Source organism: Symphalangus syndactylus, chromosome 10 (assembly GCF_028878055.3).
Source record: "Symphalangus syndactylus isolate Jambi chromosome 10, NHGRI_mSymSyn1-v2.1_pri, whole genome shotgun sequence".
Classification (NCBI taxonomy): domain Eukaryota; kingdom Metazoa; phylum Chordata; class Mammalia; order Primates; family Hylobatidae; genus Symphalangus; species Symphalangus syndactylus.
In genome coordinates, this window is record NC_072432.2 from 57,192,815 (window position 1) to 57,213,142 (window position 20,328).

General features: G+C 35.9%; 1 protein-coding gene across 2 annotated transcripts in view; it reads right to left on the reverse strand.

The window, feature by feature from the left end:
- CFAP299 (cilia and flagella associated protein 299) overlaps positions 1-20,328 on the reverse strand; it is a 697,187-nt gene that overhangs the window by 19,164 nt on the left and 657,695 nt on the right. The window lies entirely within an intron of this gene.

The following is a 20,328-nucleotide window of genomic DNA, read 5'->3' on the forward strand; positions in this document are numbered from 1 at the left end:
ATTTTATGGACAAAGCAAAACGACTAGGGGAGGTCAACTAGCATCATTAAAGTCCTGAAACTAATATGCCACAGGGCTAATATTTCAACCCAAATTTGTATGTTTCAAAGCACACATATGCACTTTCTATTTTTCAATATTGCCTTCAAGTATTATTTATTTATTTATTTATTGAGATGGAATCTTGCTCTGTCTCCAGGCTGGAGTGCAGTGGCATGATCTCAGCTCACTGCAACCTCCGCCTCCTGGGTTCAAGCGATTCTCCTGCCTCAGCCTCCCAAGTAGCTGGGACTACAGGTGTACACCACCACGTTCAGCTAATTTTTGTGTTTTTAGCAGAGACAGGTTTCACCATATTGGCCAGGATGGTCTCCATCTTTTGACCTCGTGATCTGCCCATCTTGGCCTCCCAAAGTGTTGGGATTACAGGCGTGAGCTACCGTGCCCGGCCCATTTTATTTTTATATTTTGTATGGAAACTTTCTATTTTTTCTACATTCTGTTTTGTACTTACTGGTCAGAAATGAATGTAATACTGCCATATGAGTTGAAAGAATCTTCAATATATTTATACTTATTTTTACATATCTTATGAAATATAAAATAAAAATCTACTTATTTTTATGTATTTTATTCCTACTAATGTATTTCTAATACTATATTTGCTTTTAAAATGATTGTCACAGAAATAACATAAATCAGGGTGCCTCTCAAATGTTTGTAATATTTATTTTTAATGATATTCTTCTGATCCTGTTTCTAGGTTGTTTTGCCCTCTATTACTCCCTTTCTTTCCTGAAAAGAGTAAATTTCATTGTTTAAACTCACTGAATTATACTGTTTTCTGAGGCATCATTATTACCACTTTCATATTATTACCTAAAAGTGCAATGTTCACTCTCAAATTTTCAATATTTAGAAACGATTGATTGTATAGATCATATATTTATGTCACTGGGAGGCGGGCATATCAGTGAGAACAATTTTCTTTCCCTACTAACTTTTCTATGGCCAGGACATAGAATGTCTGCCCTACTGAGGCACAGAGTAAGAAAAAGTAATTCTCCAAACACCTTTGTCTGTTTAGTCAATTTTCCCTAAGAAAACAGGAATGACTATGTGATTAGTGAATTGAGAAAAAGTCTTGCGCATTCACGGCCTTTTAGGCCCTCAACTTAATAAACCTTCACAATTGAAGTTTAAGATGGCAGGCTCAGCCCCCAGTGGAGTGATGGCAGCGGATGATTCTGTGGCATTGACAGTCAGTTCAATGGTGAAGGCATTAGAAGCCAATTTGACTATCCACGCAAGCTGGATTTTCCAATTCAGTTTAATTCATAATAAAAAATATACTCTGATATCCATACTACTGACTATTCAGTTAGGATATTGCCAAAGTGGAGTGGGGAACATGGGTGTGATTTTCAGCTTTACATATATTTCTCCCTCAATAATTATTTATAAGATATATAGATATAGATAATTCTACCAAAATACTTGAGTCAGAGATGTGCTTAGAGTGACATGGTTTATATTACACATTCCTACCTTATTGCTCAGACCCCAAATTAAAAGTCTTATTGAAGTCCAGAAAGATTTTATATAAATGTTTTCTACATAAAAAGTACATTTGTATAGCACATGATTCTTTTGATGAAGACATTTTGGTTGTTTCATCAATACTTTTGTTCTCTTAAGCAGAGATGGAAAACAGGCTTTATTTTACATGTCAATTATAGTAGCTAATAATTATTAGTATTTAATAAAAATAAATAATAATTATCTAATAATGGTCTTGTGCTAGGTACTGTTATAATTCTAATGAATCTATTATCTCATTTAATCTTATCACCAAATCCATGGAGTGGTATAAAATATGCATTTTATTCATGTAGAACTGACAGGAAAATGACCACTTGGATTACAACATTAAAGACTGACTCTGGAGCCTGCACTTTCTAATACCTGTACTCTTTGTCCCACATACTATTGGTTGTGACTACACTACCTGAAGCTGTGTAGCATATATGACTGCTGATCAAAATACAAATTTTCAGATTTTTCTTGGTAGACCTCCAGACTACAACCATGATCTCTCTTGCAGTGTAGCCATGTAATAGCAATTTAGTCAATGGAAAAAGGGCAAAAGTGCTATTTTCCACTACTAGCATGGGCCCATCAAAAACCTTCCATGTTCTTTTTCCCATCCAGCTAGCTGGAATGAAGATGATAAATTTGAAAGCCATTGATATGGTTTGGATCTGCGTCCTTCCCCAAATCTCATGTTGAATTGTAATCCCCAGTGTTGGAGGTGGGGCCTGGCAGGAGGTGATTAGATCATAGGGGCGCATTTCCTTCTTGGTACTGTCCTATGATAGTGACTGAGTTCTTGTGAGATCTGGTTGTTTAAAAGTGTGTACACCTCCCTTGTCTCTTTCTTCTTCCTGCTCCAGCCATGTAAAGTGCCTGTTCCCACTTTGCCTTCCGCCATGATTGAAAGCTCCCTGAGACCTCCCCAAAAGCATGTGCTGCCATGCTTCCTGTACAGTTTGCAGAACCATGAGCCAATTAAACCTGCTTTTTTTTAAATAAACGACCCAGTCTCAGATGTTTCTTTATAGCAGTGCGAGAACAGACAAATACAGCTGTATCGAAAGATATTTGGACTTTGGAGAAACGTAAGGACAAATAGTTGAGCTAGTTGAGAAAAATCTCTATTTAATGGTTTCCTATGACATCTATGTTGCTTTAAATCCATGAAAGTTTCAATTAAACAAGCATTTAACTAGTACCCAGTATATTCCAGTTAGGTCCTGTAATTACGGTTTCTACAAAATAAAACATGTGCTTGGGAAACAGTGGCCTGGCACAATGTTTCTTAAACTGAGATCCATGGCAAATTTCTGGCAGTGTGAATTCTCTCTGAGCAGTTTAATATATGTAAACTATAAATATAGTCAGCCCTTTGTATTCCACAGCTATGAAATAAAAACTGTGGATTAAAAATATTTGGGAAAAAATGTGTCTTTACTGAACATGTACAGACTTTTTTTTGTCATTAATTCCTAAACAATGCAGTATAACAACTATTTATACAACATTTACATTGTATTAGGGTTATAAGTGATCCAGAGATGACTAAAAACATAGAGGAGGATGTTCATAGGTTATATGTAAATATTACACAATTTTATATCAGGGACTTGGGTATTCGTGGATTTTGCTACCTATGGGAGGCCCTGGAACGAATCCCCCACAGAAACAAAGGGAAAACTGTATATTCTGAATTATCTAGATGATCATTTTATTACTCATTACAGAACTGTATCATCTCAGTACCTATCTGTGTGCTTATATTTACCATTGTCTTCATGTTAAATTAAAATAATTGAATTAGGCCTTCAACTGATTAGGGCACAGTAGTATGTAGCTGAGTAATTTGTATATATATTTACAAGGTATAATTTTTTAGGACAGAGAGATATTAGTACTTAAAGAGAATTTGTAAAAATGAAAATAAACTAAAAAAACTCACAAAGGTAACTTTTTGTGAAATGAAAATATTTTATTGAAAAGTAAAAAGGCCAGAGGGACATCAGCAAGATAATGGAATAAGAGACTCCAGCCCTCACATCCCCACAGCAACAGCGATTTTAACAATGATCTAGGAATTGTGTGCATCTATGGGAAACTGGAAGTACAGTGGAGAGATTCTAGAACCCTGTTCATTGAAAAAAAGTTTGAGGATAAACACACTGCAGTGGGTAAGAACAGTTAATACTTTACCTACATCACTCTCTTCTAAGGCAGCATAGCCTAGGGCCAAGGGAGATCCCGCAGGCCCATGATTTCTCCCACGGGGAAAGTGATAGCTGAGTGAGGGCCTAGCTTCCCTGGACTTATGGAATGGCACCCAAGAGGCTTACACTGGTCTTCCCACTCCCAGACTACTGAGGTGATTGGCATGACTAAATAGTCTTGGGGGGAACTAGGAGCAGGTAAGAAGGGATGAGGCTTCAAAGCAACCACCGTGAAGATCTCAAAATATGGCCATATATCCTACTAAGTGGCTTATGGACTCCACCAAGAGGCCCACCTGTGAGCTCTATGGAAAATCTCATCTGCAGTGTCCCCTACTGCCTAATATGCACCCTCTTCATTCTATGTGCACTGCTGAGATGGTGCGAGCAAATACTCACAGAGAGTGCATGTAGTTCAGCAGCCAGCTCAACTCTGCAGGACTGGGAAAATGTACACAAGACTAAATACCTCAGGGCATTGCCATGTGAAAAACAAAGAGGAGGCTCTCAACACCTGGCCTGACTTAACAGGATCAAGAGAAGACACACAACCCCAGGACTTCCTCACAGGAGGAAAAAAGAGCAGTGGGGTGGGCAAACCCAGAAAAAAGGCCTGAGAAACCCTCAAAATCTCTAGTTAAGCTGACTTGTGAAGGCCTTCTTTGAAGACAGATAGTAAAGACTTGAAAATGTGACTGCTTCTTTCAACACAAAACTTTAAAAATATGAAGAATCAAGGAAACATGAGACCACCAAAGGAACAAAATAAAGTTCATGTGGCTGATCTAAAAGAAATGAAGATTTACAAGTTGTGTGACAAATTATTTAAAATAGTCATATGAGCTCAACGAGCTACAAAAGAACACAGATTTACAACTAAATTAAATCAGAAAAGCAGTACATAAACAAAGTGAGAAATTCAACAAAGAAATAGAAATCATAAAGGTGAAGACTATAATGACTGAAAAAAAAATCAACAGAGAGCTACAACTTGATCACTTGATCAAACAGAAGAAAGAATCAGCAAACTCAAAGATCATTTGAAATTATCCAGTCAGAGTACTAAAAAGACAAAGAATGAAAAAAGTGAAGAAAGCCTGCATTGCTTATAGGACGCCATCAAATGAGACAGTATATGTAGTATAAGAGTTCCAGAAGGAACAGAGAAAAAGAAAAGAAAATAGTTTACTTAAAGAAATAATGAGATAAAACTTTGTAAATTTTGGGAAAAAAAGGAACATCCAAATCCATGATGCACAAAGATTCCCAAATAGACTAAACATCAATTAATCTTCACTGAGACATATTCTAATCAAATTGTCAAAAGTCAAAGACAGAGGGAATTTTGTAAGCAGCAAGAGAAATGACTCATTATCTACAAAGGGAACATTCTTCTCTCCCCAAATAATAAAACCATTAGCAGAAATCTGAGTAGAATCTTTATAGGCCAGGAGAGAGTAAAACAATATATTTAAAGTGCTGAAAGAAAAAACAACAACAACAAAAACCTGACAACAAAGAATAATTTACTTGGCAAAGCTATCCATAAAAAATGTAGGAGCGATAAAGACTTTCTCTGATGAACAAAAATCAAGCAAGTTTATTACCACTATACCTGGCTTACAAGAAATGCTATCGGATATTCTTCAAGATAAAATGAAAGGACACTCAGTAAAAACATGAAAACATAAAAGTATAAAACTTCCTGGTAAAGATAAGTACATACTCTAATTCAGAATTGCCAAGACCAGCTCCGTCAGGGAGGCCCTAACCCAGCAACACTAGAGGAATTAAAGACACACACACAGAAATATAGAGGTGTGGAGTGGGAAATCAAGGGTCTCACAGCCTCCAGAGCTGAGAGCCCCGAACAGAGATTTACCCACGTATTTATTGACAGCAAGCCAGTGATGAGCGTTGTTTCCATAGATTATAGATTAACTAAAAGTATTCCTTATGGGAAATGAAGGGATGGCCGAAATAAAGGGATGGGTTTGGCTAGTTATCTGCAGAAAGAGCATGTCCTTAAGGCACAGATGGCTCATGCTATATTGTTTGTGGTTTAAGAACGCCTTTAAGCGGTTTTCCGCCCTGGGTGGGCCAGGTGTTCCTTGCCCTCACTCCGGTAAACCCACAACCTTCCAGCGTGGGCATCATGGCCATCATGAAATGTTAACATTGCTGCCCAGATTTGTTTATGGCCAGTTTGGGGGCCAGTATATGGCCAGATTTTGGGGGGCCTGTTCCCAACACAGAATCCTCTAATACTATAATGATTATGTAAAGGTCATTTTTAATGATAATGTATAATCTAAAGAAAAAAAGTATTAAAAATAACTATAGCTAGAATAACTTGTTATTCAATATATATTATAAACAGGTGTAAATAGGGACATGATGACAATTACATAAAATGGAGGGAGAAGTAAAAGTGTAGAATTTGTTTGTGATCAAAGTTTTTGTAAGTTTAAAATAGCCTGTCATAACTATAAGATATTTTATGTAAGCTTCATCGTAGTCATACAAAAAACAAAACACCAGTAGCAGATTAAACAAAGATTAAAAAATGCACAATCAAAATATAATAGCACAAAAAATTAACAAATCTCAAAGGAAAATAGCAAAAGATAAAAAAGAGAATGAGAACTACAAAACATTTTGAAAACAATGAAATGGCAATAAAAAGTCCTCACCTATCAATAAATACTGCAAATTTAAATGAATTAAATTTTCCAGTCAAAATAGAGAGTGACTAAATCAATTTTTTAATAAAAAATATCCAACTGTATGCTGCCTGCAAGAGATTCACTTTAGGTTTGAGGACACATATAAGGTAAAATTAAGGAATAGAAAATATTCCTGAGACCAAGGTGGGCAGATCATTTGAGCCCAGGTATTTGAGAGACCACCCTGGGCAACATGGTGACACCATGTCTCTACAAAAAATACAAAAATATTAGCCAGGCATGGTGGTGCACAACTGTAGCCCCAGAAACTCAAGAGGTTAAGGTGGGAGGATCGATTGAGCCTGGGATATTGATGCTAGAGTGTCACACAACTGCACTCCAGCTTAGAAACAGAGTGAGACTTTGTCTCAAGAAAAAAAAAAAAAGAAAGAAAAAAAAAGAAAAAGGAAAAATGATATTCTATACAATGATAACCAAAAAAGAAAAAAAATAGTTATTCTTAGACAAAATAGACTTTAAAAAACTGTCAAATGAGATAGAAGGTCATTGTATAATTATAACAAGATTAATTCATCAAGATGAATTAACAAAGATGTATCACTCAATGCTGGAGCACCTAAATGTATAAAGCAAATATTAATAGAACTGAAGGAAGAAACAGATGGCAATATAATAACAGTAGAAAACATCTACACCCCACTTATAGCATTGGATAGATCACCCAAACAGAAAATCAATAAAATACAGAGGATTTGAAGAACACTATAGTACAAAGGGACCTAACAGATATAGGACATTATAGATGTAGAACATTTCATCCAACAGCAGCAGAATATACATTATCTCAAGGACACACAGAACATTCTCCAGAATAGATCATATCTTATGTCATATAACAAGTTTTATTTTTTCATCTTATCATGTTTTATTTTTTATTTTATTTATTTTTATTTTATTTTAGGTACAGGAGTACATGTGCAGATTTGTTATATAGGTAAACTCACATTATGGGTGTTTGTTGTACAAATGATTTAGTCAGGCATGTACTAAGCCCAGCACTCAATAGTTATTTTTTCTGATCCTCTCCCTCTTCCCACCCTCCACCCACAGGTAGGCCTCAGTGTCCGTTGTTCCCCTCTTTTTGTCCATGAGTTCTCATCATTTAGCTCCAAATTATAAGTGAAAACGTATGTTACTTGGTTTTCTGTTCCTGCATTAGTTTGCTAGGGTAATGGCCTCCAGCTCCATATGTTCCCACAAAAGACATAATCTTGTTCTCTTTTATGGCTGCATAGTGTTCCATGGTGTGTTGTATATGTACTATGTTTTCTTTATCTTGTTTACCATTGATGAACATTTAGGTAATTGCATGTCTTTGCTATTGTGAATAGTGCTGCAATGAACATACACATGCATTTATATCATAAAATGATTTATATTCCTTTAAGTATATACCCAGTCATGTGATTCCTGGGTCAAATGGTATTTCTGTTTTTAGGTCATTGAGGAATCACCACACTGTTTTCCACAATGGTTGAACTAATTTACACTCCCACCAACAGTGTATATGCATTCCCATTTCTCCACAAGCTCATCATCATCTTTTATAGGTTGGTGCAAAAGTAATTATGTTTTTGCCATTAAAAGTAATGGTAAAAGCTACAATTTTGCACCAACCTAATTTTGTTTTGACTTTTTAATAATAGACATTCTGACTGGTTTCAGATGGCATCTCATTGTGGTTTTGATTTGCATTTCTCTAATGATCAGTGATGTTGAGTTTTTCTTCATATGCTTGTTGGCTGCATGTATGCCTACTTTTGTAAAGTGTCTCTGTTCATGTACTTTACCCACTTTTTAAGGGGGTTGTTTGTTTTTTTTCTCATAAATTTAAGTTCCTTTTAGATAATGGATAGACCCTTTGTCAGATGCATACTTTGCAAATATTTTCTGTCATTCTGTAGGTTGCCTGTTTACTCTGTTGATAATTTGTTATGCCATGAAGAAGCTCTTAAGTTTAATTAGATCCCATTTGTCAATTTTTTCTTTTGTTACAATTGCTTTTGGCAGCTTTGTCATGAAATCTGTGCCTGTTTCTGTATCCAGAATGGTATTGCCTAGCTTGTCTTCCAGGATTTTTAAAAGTTTTAAGCATTACATTTTAGTTGTTAATCAATTAGAGTCGATTTTAGTATATAAGGAAGGGGTTCAATTTCAACCTTCTGCTTATTGCTAACCAGTTATCCCAGCATCATTTATTTAATAGGGAATACTTTCCCCATTGCTTGCTTTTTTTTAAAAAAAATTATATTTGTCAAAGATAAGATAGTAATAGGTGTGTGGCCCTTCTTCTGAGCTCTCTATTCTGTTCCATTGGTCTATGTGTCTGTTTTTGTACCAGTAGCATGTAGTTTTGGTTACTGTAGCCTTGTAGTGTAGTTTGAAGTTAGGTAATGTGATGCCTCCAGCTTTGTTCTTTTTGCTTAGGAATTTAAGCAGATGCAATTATACCAAGTATAGTTTCTGACACAATGATATAAGACTAGAAATAAATAATGTGAGGAAAGTTGGAAAATTCAAAACTTTGTGGAAATCAAACACCACATTCCTAACCAACCAATAGGTCAAGGAAGAAACCAAAAGCTAAATAAAAAAATACATTGAGATACATTAATATGGAAACATGATATACCAAAACTTATGAGATTCAGTAAAAGCATTTTTAAGAAGGGACTTCATAGTGATAAATACCTATATTCAGAAAAAAATCTCAAATAAATAATCTAAATTTATATTCAAGGAGCTAGAAAAACAAAAAGCTAAGCTCAGAGTTAGCAGAATGAAGGAAACACTAATGATCAAAGAAGAAATAAATGAAATAGATACTAGACAAACATTAGAAAAGATAAATGAAATTAAAGCTGGCTGTTAGAAAAGATAAATAAAGTTGACATACCTTAAGTAGACTAATTTAAAAAAGAGAGAATGCCCAAATAAAGTTAGAAATGAAAGAGAAGACATTTTGTTTGATACCACAGAAATACAAAGGATCTTAAAAGACTATTATGAACACTTACCAAAAAATTGGATAACCCAGAAGAAATGGATACATTCCTGGAACCATCCAACCTAACAAGACTGAATCTTGAAAAAATAGAAAATCTAAACAGACAAATAATGAGTAACAAAGTTGACTCAGCAATGAAAAAAAAATTAAGAAAATGTGGCACATACACACCATGGAATACTATGCAGCCATAAAAAATGATGAGTTCATGTCCTTTGTAGGGACATGGATGAAACTGGAAAACATCATTCTCAGTAAACTATCACAAGGTCAAAAAACCAAACACTGCATGTTCTCACTCATAGGTGGGAATTGAACAGTGAGAACTCATGGACATAGGAAGGGGAACATCACCCTCTGGGGACTGTTGTGGGGTGGGGGGAGGGGGGAGGGACAGCATTAGGGGATATACCTAATGCTAAATGACGAGTTAATGGGTGCAGCAAAACAACATGGCACATGGATACATATGTAACAAACCTGCACATTGTGCACATGTACCCTAAAACCTAAAGTATAATAATAAAAATAAATAAATAAATAAATAAATAAATAAAATAAAATACAGTATTAAAAAAAAAGCTTAGAAAAAGATATCCTCACTTGTGAATGCTTCCAAACATTTAAAGAAAAATTAATACCAATCCTCTTAAACTCTTAGAAAAGATTGAATGGGAGGGAATATTTCAAAATTCATCTTATGGGGCCTACTTTATCCTGATACAAAAGCCAAAGAATCCACCTGCAGAGACAATTATAGACCAATAACCCTGATAAACATAGATGAAAATTTTTCAACAAAATAATAGCAAACTAAATTGAATGGCATATCTAAAGATTATACACTATTTGCAAGTAGGATTTATTCCTCGGATACAAGGATGGGTCAACATATACAAACAAATAAATTTGATATATCACCATATGATGAAAATCACATAATCTCCATAGATGCAAAAAAAAAAAAGCATTTGACAAAAGTTGACATCCTTTCATGGTAAAAACTCTCAATAAATTAATACAGAAGGAATGCACTTCAACACAATAAAGGCCATATATAGCAAATCTACAGCTAGCATCATATTAAATGATGAAAAGCCGAAAGCTTTTTCTCCAAGATTAGGAACAAGACAAGGATGCCTACTCTCACCATTTATATTCAATGTAGTGCTGTAAGACCTAGCCAGAGCAAATACGAAACAAAAAGAAATAGAAGACCTTCAAATTTGAAAGAAAAAAGTAAAATTGCCTCTGTATGCAAATGATATGATCTTATATACGAAACCCTTATTGACTTGACCAAAATATTGTTATAATTAATAAAGGAATTCAGTAAGGTTACAGGATAAAATCAATAATAAAAGTTCAGTTCAACCAAGGAGGTGAAAGTTATATACACTAAAAACTAGAAAACAATGATGAAATAAATTGATGTCATAAAAAATAGAAATATATCTCATGTTTATGTATTTGAATAATTAATATTTAAAAATGTCTATATTACATCAAGCCATCTACAGATTCAATGCAAATATAACTTTGCCTTAAAAGAGAAGGAAATCCTGCCATTTGTGACATCGTGGACAGACCTGTTGGGCACTATGCTAAGTGAAAAAAGCTAGACAGAAAGGCAAATACTGTTTGATCTCACATATATGTGGAACCTAAAATAGCCAAATTCATAGATGCAGAGAGTAGACTGATGGTTGCTAGGGGGTGCCGGGAGGGTGAAATGAGGAGATGTTGGTCAAAGGGATGAGTACGTGATTGGTGATCTAATGTGTAATATGATGGCTTATGAGTAATAATACAGTACTATAGGTCCTAAGTTTTATCAAAAGAAAAGAAAAGAAAGAAAGGAAAGGAAAGAAAGAAAGAAAAGGAAAAAAGGAAGGAAAGAAAATGGTAACAGTGTGAGGTGATGGATATGTTAGCTAGCTTGATTGTGGTGATTATTCACAATGTATACATATATTTCACAGTTGTATACCTTAAATATATGTAATTTTTTAATAAAATGGAATACAGAAGATTTTATATTAATCATGGGGACATTTAAGTATTAAACACTATCATCTTTTTTTTAATCTTTGTGTAGCCAGCCTGTAAAAAAGATGACTCTATAATTTTATTTTCCAAACTAGGATGCTATTGCGAAAGACAGGGCCTGTTACTAATAATTGTGCCAAGACAAGAGTAAGCTTGGACTATCCTGGGCAATCAGATGTGTGGCCTCCACACCTAAACATCATTTAAACACTGCTGAATTAGAGTTGATATATTCAATGTTTCTGTAAAATGCTTCCAAAGTTTTGCCATAGATTTGCCAAAAATATAATAGAGATGTTTAAACAATGCTAAAACATGTTTTTTTATGGTTGATCCTTTTTATTTTATTTTATTTTATCACTGTGGAAAAATTATATGGAATTGCATTTATGGTACAGAGACATGAAATTTAATCTAGAATAATAAATATTCATGTTCTTTTTTCTATGTTCAAATAATATCAAGTAATAATATGTTCTGTAACAGGCTAATTTTTTGAAATGTTATATTCCATGTAAAAATATATGCTTGATCAGTTATTTGGATTGATAGGAACAAGAAATCTAAAGTTCAGTGTTGTTATAAGTCAGTTAACTTGGCTCCTATTTATGACTATATATTGTATCTCTAATTTCAATCTGAAATTTAACAAATGGATGTGCCATTTAGGAAAATACAGATAATGGTTGAAAAACCTACTATAATCTTTGTAAAAATAATTAAGAAAATTAAGAGTTATGGCAACAGACAGTCAGAAGGTTCATTTAGTTCATTAGGTCATTTAGTTATGTATTATTATTATTATTTTAGTGGAGAGAAAATTGAAGCTACAGAATGTTCTAGGTATTATATAGCAGAATGAGCATTCAGTCTATATTTTAAGATGATTTTTCTCATGACTGGACTTTGCTAATTACTACCATATGTCAGACTTCTCAGGCTAGGCCAAAAGTCCTGCTAACCTATGGAATCAGTAAAGATTCCCCGCTAAGAGCAAACCACAGGGAGAGGGAAGGCAAGGAATAAACTCCTAAGTTCGACTTTTGAAGCCAATTGTCTCCTTACAGTTGAAAATGCAGCCACAAAGAAACAGTTGTTTCCTCTCAGGGAAGGTACAGGGTGACTCCTGTAGAAAACTTGGCTTACTTCACTATGTGTGTTAGAGTAGGATTGAAAACCTCTGAGCTTGGCTTGAGTTCACTAGGCCAGGGGTGTGTGTGTGTGTGTGTGTGTGTGTATGTTAAAATGAGCTAAACCAGCTAGAACCAGGATGATGATTGAAATAAAGCCTCCCTGTGCAGTCTTTTTGTGTTCCTGAGCCTCCTCTTGCCTTGCACTGATCATTGGCATGCTATGGCTACAGAATGAGTAGATTCTTGTAGGTTGCTTGTGCAAGTACCAGGGTTAACACCTGAGTGAGACATGGCCTGCTTCAAGTTTGACAGAACTGGTGATCTGGTCCAGAACATTTCTAAATACTTGACGTTGTTCATGTCAATTTTGCCAATTGTCTTGTTTGAATGGGGTACACCCCATCTCGGAAGCCATCGTCTGTCATGCCTCCCACTCAACTGGTCCATCTTAGAAATTCTAAGGGGAACATTTAGGTAAATAAGGATCTTTGGAGGTTTTCTGGCTTCAGAGTAGTTCTGTCCAATTTTTCCTGCAGGCCTACAGGAAAATTGTTGCTTAGAGGTCACACAGCTTAGGGTGAGGCAAGGAGCCAAGCAAAGTGCCCATGAAGCCATGCTAATTCACTCACTCACACACTCACTCACTCTCACTCACTCACTTACTCACTCATTATTATGTCTTTTCTCATGTGAAATCAATGAAGAGGATATTCTATGGGATGGGCACACTTTTAGGTATTTGGGACAGAATGAGAAAAAAAGATACAATCCCTGCCTTATGATTCCACTGCTTAATAGGGAAAACCCAGATAATTCTAACAATACAAGTATGCCTGGAATGCTATGAAAAGACAGAGGAGAGAAACCTTGTCCAGACTGAGGGGAAAAAAAGGACAGAATAATAGCTTTCTAGAGGGAGTAATACTACAGTTGAACCCTAAATCAGCAACAGGACTTAGTTGCAGCATACATGGGGAATGTATGCTGTTGAGAAACTGAATGAAGAATGCTGGAAAAGGAGTGGCCAGCAAGTCAATATCAGTGGAACAGAAAGTGTAAGCAGGTGTGTCTGAGTGAGAAAACACAATTTTTTTCCTTCCACTCTCACCCACAACAATCAACATAGAAGATTTCTGTGATCAAATGTGTGCGAGTTTTTCCCCAAACACCAGCAAGCAAGCAATTTTGCAGCTGGGTGTCTTATTTCAGTTTAATTCTGACACTATCTACCTGGATGTAGTGTGAGATCCCACGGGTTGAAGGTTCAGTCCTCAAGACTGCTCCGCCCACAACATCCACTTCAGATGTCAATCACAAGCTTTAAGTTCTTTTATCTGTGCTTCCAACTGATTAGCAATTAATTAGAAATCCCATGACTCCCTCCTTGGCTTCTACTAACTTGCTACAGCAGCTCACAGAACTCAGAGAAACACTTACATTCACTGGTTTATTATAAGGATATTACAAAGGATACAGATGAAGAGATGCATAGGGAGAGGTATGGAAAGGGCTTCCAAGCCCTTACTGGGGACTTCTACATGTTTAGCTATCCAGAAGCCCTTTGAACCCTGTCCCTTTGGGTTTTTATAGAGGCCTAATTAAACTGGCATAATTTATACAGCCAATGGCTATTGGTGATGAACTTAACCTTCAGCCCCTCTCCCTTTTCTAGAGGTTGTTGTAAGGGGTGGGGATGGGACTGAGAATCCCAACAAATCAAGCTTTGTTCTTCCTGGTGATGCACACATCCTGCAGTTACCTAGGGCACCCAAACACCAGTCATCTCATTATCATACAGAAAGACATCACTTTGAAGAGTCCAAGAATTTTAGGAGTTATATGCCAGGAGATGGGAAAGAAGACCAAATATGTATTTCATAATATTACAGTGTATAAGAAATGAGACTGGAGACATACCTACAGAACAGATCTCAGAAGGCCTTGTTTACCACATCAAACAATATGAACTTTATTCTGCAGGTAATAAGGGCATCTGAGGCTGTAGGCAGAAAAGAGACATGCCCAGATATGCAGTTCCTGGCCCATCCTGGCAATGGGTGATGAATTGATTGAAGGGGCGTGAGGCAGAGAGAGTTGGAAGTCAGGGTACCAGTTTAGAATCTGTCTCATCAACCCAGGCTAGAACAGAAAAATGATTGTACATTATGGAGTTGGAGAAAATGAGATAATTTTAGGAAATATATAGAAGATAGCAATTATAGAAGTCGTTACTGAGCAGTGTTACAGATGACCATTAGGTTCCTAGCTTCAGAGACTGGATGGGTAGTGGTACCATAGAGACTGGATAGATAGTGGTGTTATAGAGACTGGAAAGATAGTGGTGCTATAGAGACGGGATGGATAGCGGTGCCACAGAGACTGGAGGGATAGTGATGTCATAGAGACTGGATGAGTAGTGGTGCCATAGAGACTGGATGGGTAGTGGTGCCATAGAGACTGGATGAGTAGTGGTGCCATAGAGATTGGATAGATGGTGGTGCTATAGAGACTGGATGGATAGTGGTGCCATAGATACTGGATGGGTAGTGGTGCCATAGAGACTGGATGGGTACTGATACTACCACTTAGGAATGTTAGAAAGAAACACCTTTTCAATGCCTGCAGTTTCTATGAACAGAAATTTTTCTCAAGCATGTATGACTTTTTGCTCTACTGATTTGATGGGAATTAGAAAAATAGTGCACTGTGAAGAGACTTTATGGAACATCAACATTTAAGAAATGTGTAAGGTCCTGAGAAGAAGACAGAGATTTGCACACAAACATACAAGGAGGGTTATGATAGAATAATACTACGAGGACAGACGGAATATGAGGTATGAAAAAATAATGGGAAGATACCCATTGTCAAATGCAGGAAAGGAATGGTAAAATGAACACCAAAATTTGGTAGCTATTATTGGTAACTGTCCTCTTAGGGACTAGTGTATATTTATCTTAAAGAGATTTTATGGATAAGTAATCTTTGCTGTTAATACAGGAATTAAAAGATTAAAATTCTGTTCTTTAAAAAAAACATTCTTTGGCTTAATATATTCTCTACTTCCTGCAAGGTCTTGGCAACTCAAATTTTATGACTATGAAAATATTTTCAGCCATTGCAACCTCATCCCTCACTTTTACATTATGAATATTGAGATGCTCTTTAGCTTTATGGATCTTTCTGTGAGTAGTCAGAAAGTCTGCGTTATAATCACCACACTTTTCCTTCATATCTGTGGATAAATTTCTAGGCTTTGCTAGAATAGTAATTTTCCAGTCATGACCGGACATGACAAAATAAGAATTTTCATTAAAAGAAATCAGTATAATGGGAGAGAAAACCATAGTTGGGCTTGGGTCCTAGGTATCAGCTAGAAAACTCAGGAGTATAGGTTTGTTGTGAGAGATACTGGCCACTCTTTCAGGCTCAGACACTGTGGCTGTGCCTGTGGTGAAATGGCTCTGAATGTGTGAAAACTAAAAAGAGATGTGCAGTTAAAGAGCATAATATTATAAATGAGTACTGTGAACCTAGGTTTAAGCAGCTTGGAACTATGATGAAGAAACAGAACAGAACGCTGTGGGAGACAGACTTCCTTCTCTGTTGCTGTATCTGGAAAGAGATGATCATCAAGTCAGCAGTGGAGCACCAGGTCATTAAAGTAACTTTCTTAAGTGGACAGGAATTTACTTAGGTGGATACATTATCAAGTTTAAGTGGTAGTGCTGATAGATGTGGTAGGTAGAATTGAAAATATCACCTGTGATCTATCCCTTCTGGCATTGCATTCACATATATGTTATGTGCTTTGGTAAAAAGGACTTTGCTGACTTTGTCAGTTTACTAGTGATTTGACCTTAAAATGAGAGGATTATTCTGGATTATTCAGGTAGGCACAATGTAATGACCTGAACTCTTAAAAGCCGCAGAGGAAGGCAGAAGAAGTAGGAGAAATTCAAAGCATTTTCATTAAAAGAAGGATTTAACACACTGTTGCTGGCTTTCAGATACAGCGGCCATGGGACTCAGTCCAGTAGCCAGAAGGAACTAGATTTTGCCAAGAATCTAAATGAATTTAGGAGCAGATTCCTCCCCAGAGCATCTGGAAAGAAATGCAGCTCTGCCAACACCTTGATTTCAGCCATGTGAGACCCTGAACTGAAAATCCAGCCACACTGTTCTGGACTTCTGACCCACAGAACTGTGACGTGATAAATGGGTGTCATTTTAAGCCACTAAATTTGTGGTAATTTGTGACTTAGCAGTAGAAAACCAATATATTAGACCTTGGAGGAGTCTTGGTGTTACCTTAAGGGAGCATGCTGAAGAGGAAATAAACATTTTAGGATATTTGGGATGTTGGGATGGACCAGAGGCTCAGAATTTATTTTGAATATTGAAAGGAATTTGACCTCATTTTGTTCTTAAGGTTGGGGAACCAGGAATATAAGTTATAATTATAATGTAATCAGGGAGAAATAACAAAAATAACACTGAAACAACACAAACTAAATTAGTGCTGAATCCACATAGAAAAACAGCCTTAGGCAAAAAGAGAAACTAAAAGCTTCATAGCCTTTGACTTTTCACTAAGCAATTTTGTATTTCTGTACATGATATGGAAAATATGTATATCTGAACTGTAAAGAGCTAAACCAAGGAAATATGTGCTGGTTTATCCTGGGCCAGAACTGAAATGAGAGCAGTTATTTGTTGCAGCCCATTATGGTGATGGTAGTAAGAATCAAGAAGAGGAACCATTCAGGTGAAATAATTACAGCTGTTCGCCCAGCTAGTCTTTGCCATCTGACATATCTCCCTTTGAAGGTCTTCTTAATTCAAATAAATATAATATAATATAATATAATATAATATAATATAATATAAAATAAAATGTTCAATGTTTTATATTTGCAAGTGAGACCATTGCCCTATAATTGTTCCATAAATTCCTATATCAGAACTCTTTCCATTGTACTCTCAAACTTTTCTTTTGCAACTGATTATTTTCCTCCCTCTATTGACATTTTTTATAGTGAAACAGAAAGAAGCAATGTCTTATCATGTTTGTGAGTCAAAATTTGATGAATATGAGTCATCAGTAAGTAACACTGCCATTTGCCCCAAGCACCCAGGCTAGAAATGTGGATTATCCTAGGTTGTTCCCTCTCCTTCACCATGCATCTTGTCTTTTATCAAGTCTTACAGATTCTCTCTCTTTAATCTCTCTCATGTCTATCTACTTCTCCCCAAATATTTCATTGTATATCAATTCTTGCCTGAATTAATACGACAGCTTCACAATCAGTCTCTCCCACCCCTGTCACCTTTGGTCTGCATCCCTTCTCATCCATCATCCCCTTGCAATCACAATTATCTCAAAACGTATCACATAAGATATTATATCCCTGCTTACAATACTTTCCTAACATCGATGGCTTTCCTGACACACTCTGTAGCTTAGCACACAAACTCCTCCAAACCTGGAAGCCATCTCTCTAGTCACATCATGCACTCCAAACTTCATATTTTTCTTGAGCTTTTTCTACTATGTGCATTTCTCTAAACATGCCATTTCAGGCTCTGCTAGTTCCTCCTACCTGGGAGCATACTGTTTTCTTTGCCTGGACTACTATCTCTACATTGCATTGTTTTTCATCTAGCTAAGTTCTACACATCCTTCAAATATCATATCACGCAATACTTCCCATGGGAACCTACAACCAGACTAATTTATATTCCAGGTTCTGGAACAAATGGATAATCTACTGTAGAAACTAAAGTTCTGTTCTGTAATAACTGATACACATTCTGTCGTTTCAACTAGGCTGTGAGCCCTATAAGGGTAGGAACAACGCCTTATTGGACTATTTCTAGAACTTACTGCAGCACCTTGGCACTTGGCCAGTTCCAATAAATGTTCACCACAATTATTCTAATTATAATAAACTATTCCTTCACTACCATGAGACTGGCACGAGTCTTGTGACTTGACATTCATCTTCAGCATCAGCTTCTCTTTTGCTCTTTTGTCTACTTTTACCTTCTTTCGTCTGTAGTCTTTTTTTTCACTAAGAGATTGAGGTCAGGACATTTTTAGACACTTATACACTTGTACCAAATAATCCGCCTCCTCTTTCATTTGTCAATATCATATATCTCTATAATTGCAGGTGTATGGGTTGTCACTTTTAAGAGGAAATATTAATATTTTGAGGGAGAAGTGAAGAAGTTTCCTGACAGTCTTTCAACCACATCATATACTCAGCAATCTTTTTTTGCTCCTACAAAGCATAACTCTCTTGGTCAGTGTGACAGAAGCATCAGACACCCTGCTGGAGATTGAATAGCAGAGATCATTGTAGTAGGGTAAATCATGTTGCATTTAAAAATCCATTGTTTCACTCTTAAGAAGCAGGTAAGATATGGTTTTGACACACATTGGAAATTAATAATGATGATGAACCCTAGAAAGATACAGCAAGAATATTTTGTTCAGGAAAGACAGAAGAAGAAGATTAAGAGTGAAAGCATTATGAAAATTAGAAAGCCTCAACAAGCAATGAAAGGGAGAATAGGTAGGTTACTGGCACATACTGATGGACATAGTAAGCTTAAGAGCAATGAGAGAAACCCTAAAGGAAGCAAGATCAGTTTACCTTCATAACAATTAAAAAATAAAACTTTATGTCAAGAGAAGTCATAAATAAAAATAAAGTCAAACAACAAATAGGGAAAATGTGTGCCATAAATGTCCTTGAAATATAAAGGTCTTCTATAAAGTAATTTAAAACATTTCAATGACCCCAACTTGAAACACTGAGGGAAGAGAAGATTAGATAGGTCACAGAAAATAAAATAATAGCCAAAAAGGAATTGTAATAAGCATAAGCATTGCTAATAATAAAAGAAATGTGAGTAAAATAAAATAATTTTGTCTGTTAAAATTGATAATAATAAGAAAGAGTATAATACTTATAACACTCTAGCTGATAGAGCTAGAGTGCAGTGAGATAAGCATTCTCATCTGTGGCTTGTGAAAATACAAGTTATACACCTTGGAAAGCAATTTGGCAATGTGCATAACAAGCTTTATAAGTACTCACAAATATTATAAATTATTATAATTGTAACTTATAAGTGATTGAGCAATTCCACTTCTAGAAATTACAGACACAGATACACACACACACACACACACACACACACAATGAATTGTCACACAATTATGTATTATAGCAATGGTTTGGAATTAGCCTAAAGTGGTCCAAATTCCCATTGTAAATAATCAGGAGGCCAAATTCTGACTTCAACTTGGTCTGCCACAAGTAACAGCAATGAAAGGTTAGTAGCAAAATAGGGTGAACAAGAGGTAGAACCTGGAGAGAACAGTAATTTTAGAACAGCAGATACTGTGGTCTTTTTTTTTTTTTTTCTTTTTTTTTTTCATTTATTTATTATACTTTAGGTTTTAGGGTACATGTGCACAATGTGCAGGTTTGTTACATATGTATCCATGTGCCATGTTGATTTCCTGCACCCATTAACTCGTCATTTAGCATTAGGTATATCTCTTAATGCTGTCCCTC